This window comes from Cicer arietinum, chromosome 2, assembly GCF_000331145.2.
Source record: "Cicer arietinum cultivar CDC Frontier isolate Library 1 chromosome 2, Cicar.CDCFrontier_v2.0, whole genome shotgun sequence".
In the NCBI taxonomy this organism is placed as follows: Eukaryota; Viridiplantae; Streptophyta; class Magnoliopsida; order Fabales; family Fabaceae; genus Cicer; species Cicer arietinum.
The window spans coordinates 27,477,062-27,482,667 of record NC_021161.2 but is presented as its reverse complement, the minus strand read 5'-3'; positions in this window follow the sequence as shown (position 1 = coordinate 27,482,667).

Genomic DNA, 5,606 nt, shown 5'->3' with positions numbered 1-5,606 from the left:
CTCATTTTTTTCATATATTTTGAACCTCATGTGCAATCTTCGAGAAATAGAGTAGGTCGAAATGATGATGGGGGTCAACATGATGTAGTTCAACAAACTTTATCAATTTTCAATCATTTTGGTCGCTCAGCTGGAACTTGTAAGAGTAGATATTTGAATGATAGAGAATTAAATGTTGCACATTTACATATCCTACTAAATTGTGAAGAAGTTCAACCATATATCCTTTTTTTTATTGATCATATAACATAATATATATATATATATATATATATACATATTACATGCTTTGTGCAATATTTGGAAGCATATGATCCAAATATATGTCAAACTGAAGTGGATGGTAGGATTGCATATGAATTTCCAATTTTGTTTCAAACATATATAGGTGTCGTACGATTTCAACTATTTTATTTCCACTATAATACATGACTTATCTTGTAGTTGTGGAATATAATAAGTTTATTTTGCCTATTGGTAGGTACATGATAAAAATAACTTGGTGCAAAATTTGTTTTTGCACCACTTAGCATATGGTCCTAAGAGGAAGGTTCATTCTTGGCCTATTTATTTTGTAAATGGTTTTAAGTTTCATACAGAAGAATAAATTGTTTGTAAGAAATACATTAATTGTGGACTTTGTGTCAATGGTGACAACGGAGGAGTTGAAGAAAACTACTATTATGGTATGGTTACAGATATTTTGCAAGTTGAATACCTGGGAGAACCAATCAAACAATTAGTGTTATTTAATTGTAAATAGTTTGATGTTGTTGCCAACATTGGCATGAAGGTTCAACACCAATATGTCATTAAGGTTCATCGTCGTAGAAGATATTCAAAATATGATCCTTTCATATTTGCATGAAATGCTATTCAAGTGTATTATGTACCTTACCTAGAAAAATTAAAAGAAAAAGTTGATTGGTGGGTTGCCTTTTAAACCAAACCTAGAGTCATAGTCGATGATTGATATGCACTAGAAGTTGCATATCAAGATTCAACATCAACCACAACAAATGTAGTTTTTGCTGCAAATGATGAGCTACTTGGTCATTTGAGAGATGAAGGGGAAAATGAGAAAGTTGAAATGAATATTGAGGCTGCAAAAGACCAGGAGGAGGAAGAGGATGAGGATGACGACAAGGACTTAGACGAATTTGATTCTGAAAATGATTATGAAAACCATTATAAGTTTCATAATATTGATAACGATAATGATAATGATAGAGATAGTAATTATTAAATTTTAATATTTTTCATTTTGTGGTGTTGAATTTATTACTATACTTTATTGTTGTTTTTATGCTAAAAACATTTTTAATTGTATTTTATTAATTGTAGATGACAGATAAAGATAGATGAAAAGAAAAAGCTCTCGAGACTCATCAATTAAAACAACATTCCAAACGTTCAAACACAAATCCTCTTTTGTACAACCTTTTGTATTATCTCATACTACTCCATCACCTAGGACATCTCATGTTGCACCTCCTCTTATGACATCTCATGTTTCACATCCTCTAAGGACATCTCATGTTGCACCTCGTCGTAGTTCATCTCGTGTTACACCTTATTCTAGTTCTCATAGTGCACCTTTTAGGACATCTAATTTTGCACTTCCTCATAGTTGTCTTCCCCCAAGGACATCTAGGACATCTACTACTATCCCATCACCTAAGACATCTCATGTTATACCTCTACCTAGGACATCCCATGTGATACCTCCACCGTCAATACGAGGGGGAGAATCACCATCTAATTCACAACCATCTCATTCTAAAGGAACGCATAGCCCAAGATCCAATGAAATTGTCATTGCATCTAAGACACAAAGCAATGGTGACAAGCAAACTTTATACCTTGATGGACAAAGGTAAATATATACATATATTTTTAGTTATTGAAGTATATTATATAAATTTCATAACAACTAATGTGTATTGATTGTAGATTTTTGCCTTCAAATCTTGTGGCTAATGGGAATGGAGATATCATCAAGAGTAAATTTAGTAAGTCATGGCCCTCATGGAAAAAAATATACACTAATACGAGAGACTTGGGGTTTGAAGAGTTTAAGGTATATTATTTCAAGGGCACCTTTAATAAATTTAAAACTAGAACAACAATGTATTCCTTATTCTCTCATTTATATTTTAACTAAAAGTGTCTTATGTCTTTAAAAAATATTACCACATGCTAACCTACTGATTGTTTATATATACACATAATAGAGTTAATATTTGTCCACCAGATGATGTGTGGGCTAGAAAGAACTTTGAAATACGAGGTGCAACAATAATAAAAAGTAATCTAAACAAGGTTGATATCCCAATGAAACCGAGGTGGATTGGTTAGGATGTTTGGAATTCCTTATGTGATCATTGAGGAATTCAAGGATTCAAAAAGAATAGCATACAAGCAAAAACAAACCGAACATCTAACTGTAGAGGTTTTGGAGGGTCCCTTCACACTTGTGGCTCTATCACCATATCCCAACATAGAGTTAATTTGGTTAAGTTTCCTATCTTTTTCTATATTTTAACTTTTATATATGATTTAATATGTAATTGTAATATGTGTTTTTTGATGTGTGTAACTTCTATTAATTTTGAAAGAAATGCATGCACTAATCAAATTGGAAACAATGTGTGTGTAGTTCAATGTTTGTGTTGTTGCTTAACTTTTACACAATATAATTATGTTGTGTAAAAATTTGTTGTGTAAATTTCAATTTTGTTTTGCAAATTAATTCTTGTAAATTTATTTTGTAAATTTCAATTATATTGTGCAAATTAATATTACATGTTTACAAATTTTTAATGTTGAGTTTTTATTATGTTGTTAGACGGAATTAAATGGCATTCCTCATAGGCATTCAGATTTGTTTCTCCACACACATAAACATGTTCATATAAGAGCTTTCAACTTTAAATTGTATATTATTTTTTTTATGTTGGTCTTATTCTATTTTAGTGTTTTAAAAAAATATTAATTAGCTTTATATGTATGTTGATAGAAAAAATTTAAACGTAGGTTGGAAGAGTTAACCCAAGAAACAAATTTACAAGGAACTCTCCCACCAAATGAATTAAATGCATGGTGTGAGGTTACAAGAATAAAAAGATAAAGAGTATATGATCTCAGAATGGAATCTACTGTAGTATTAGGGAGACCATATTATTGCGGGTTATGTTCTTCATCAATCAGAGTGGGTACAAAGACATGAATTTGAAAAAATGAGAAATGAAAGAGATCAACAAAGATATGAATTTGAAGAAATCGGAAATGAAAGAGATCAACTTCGACTGGAATTGGCTAATACAAACAGAGCAGTTAAGCGCAACAACCACTTGATAAAACAACTGGTGAATAGCTTGAACTTTAAACCCAAGCCATATTCTAGAGATCAAATTCATGAAGATGAGATTGGTGATAATGATGAGGAGATTGGTGATCATGATGCTAGTGATGATTTGGATGATGAGATTAGTGATAATGATGCTCGTGATTGTGATGATGAAGAGTTAGATGAATAGTGATAAGTTAATCTGAATAACCAATATGTTGTAAATTCTTATGACTAAATATATTTTGTTTAAACTAAAATTTTATCTGTATTATTTTGAGTACTTAAAAATATTATATTCTTTAGTGATATATGTTGATATGATTAATGCTTTTAAATGACTTTGGTGTATGTACTTTTTAGATATTGAAATCAAATTAAAAAATTGTTTTTATTGTTCTTTTAGACATTAAAGTAATGGATTAAAAAAAAACAGTAACATTAGAGACAAAATTGGTGACCAAATATTTAATAAAAATAATAATTTATGTCACAAATTTTGTTTCTATATCAGTCGCTAATGACATAGCAAATTAATTCAAAGTGGTTGCTAAATTAGTCTCAAACTTTAGTCACTAATTCAATCTCCGAAATCGGTCACAATTTAGTCACAAAATCAATAACTAATTCTGGTCGTTGATTTGGTCGCAACAGCTAGCGACTAGCAGTTTGTCAACAAAATTTAAAAGGTCGCTAATTCGGTCACTACGAACCAAGAAGATCGATTTATTGGTCACTAAAGCCGAAATTTCTAGTAGTGTTTGTTTCTTCATGTAAGGAACCTCAAACATATACTCATGCATGCAAACATGATTGCTGGAACTTAGCTATGAAAATAGAGTTAGCAACACTTGAAACCATAAATACTTGGTCCATTGTTGATGTTCCAAAAGGTAAGAAACCCATTGGTTGTAAATAGATTTACAAGGTAAAATATCATGCTAATGGTTTTATTGTAAGATATAAATCTAGGCTAGTAGCTAAAGGTTATACACAACTAGAACGTGTCGATTATTTTGATACTTTTTGGTTTGATTCTCATCATCAATTTTACCTATGAATCATGTATTTCAATGAAATAAGGATGCATTTTTCAAGAATCGAATAGAAAACTCTTAACCTCCACAACAGTTAACTGGGGATGATGCGTGGGAAGAAGTTTTTCATCTCCCTAAATAATCGAGTTTGATCCGTGTATATATAATGGATTTGGTGTGTTTCATAATTGGAAAAAACAAAAAATCTTTCGGGAGTTACCTTATTGAAAAACCGACTTAATAAGGCATAATGTTGATGTAATGCATATTGAGAAGAATGTGTTTGATAATATTTTCAATATAGTGATGATAAGATAAGACCAAAGATAATGTTAAGGAAAGAATGGATTTAAAAGAATATTCTCGAAGAAAGGAGATAGAGCTACACATACAATCTAGTGGAAAAGTTTTAAAGCCTAAAGTCAAATATTTTTGTCTAGTGATCAACAAAAGGTTGGGTATAAATGGATTTCCGAGTTAAAAATGCCTGATGGACATGCTTCAAATTGTGTAGATGTGTAAATACAAGAGAAGGGAAGTTAATTGTATCAAATTGCGGTTGTTACCAATCACTTTTTGTGCACTTCCACATGTGTGGAATCTTATAGCCGAGTTGAGTAAATTTTTCAAAGATTTGTGATCAACAATTTTCCGAGTGGACGATTTGTTGTTGGTGGAACAAAACATAGTGATTACAACTTGTAAATTGGAACGGATCTTTTCACCTGGATTCTTTAATTTCATGGAGCATATTCCAATTAATCTTCCTTATGAAGCAAGGGTTGGGGGTCCTGTGTAATATCGTTGGATGTATCTATTTGAGAGGTAATTATTCAAATCATTCAACCTACAAATCTATAATTTTTGAATTATTTGTAATTAGTAATTAATATTATTTGTGTTATTTTGTAGGTACTTGAATAGGTTGAAACAAATGGTTAAAAACATATCACATGTAGAGGGGTCAATTTGTGAGGCATATCTATGTCAAGAGACTTCTCATTTTTTTCATATATTTTGAACCTCATGTGCAATCTTCGAGAAATAGAGTAGGTCGAAATGATGATGGGGGTCAACATGATGTAGTTCAACAAACTTTATCAATTTTCAATCATTTTGGTCGCTCAGCTGGAACTTGTAAGAGTAGATATTTGAATGATAGAGAATTAAATGTTGCACATTTACATATCCTACTAAATTGTGAAGAAGTTCAACCATAT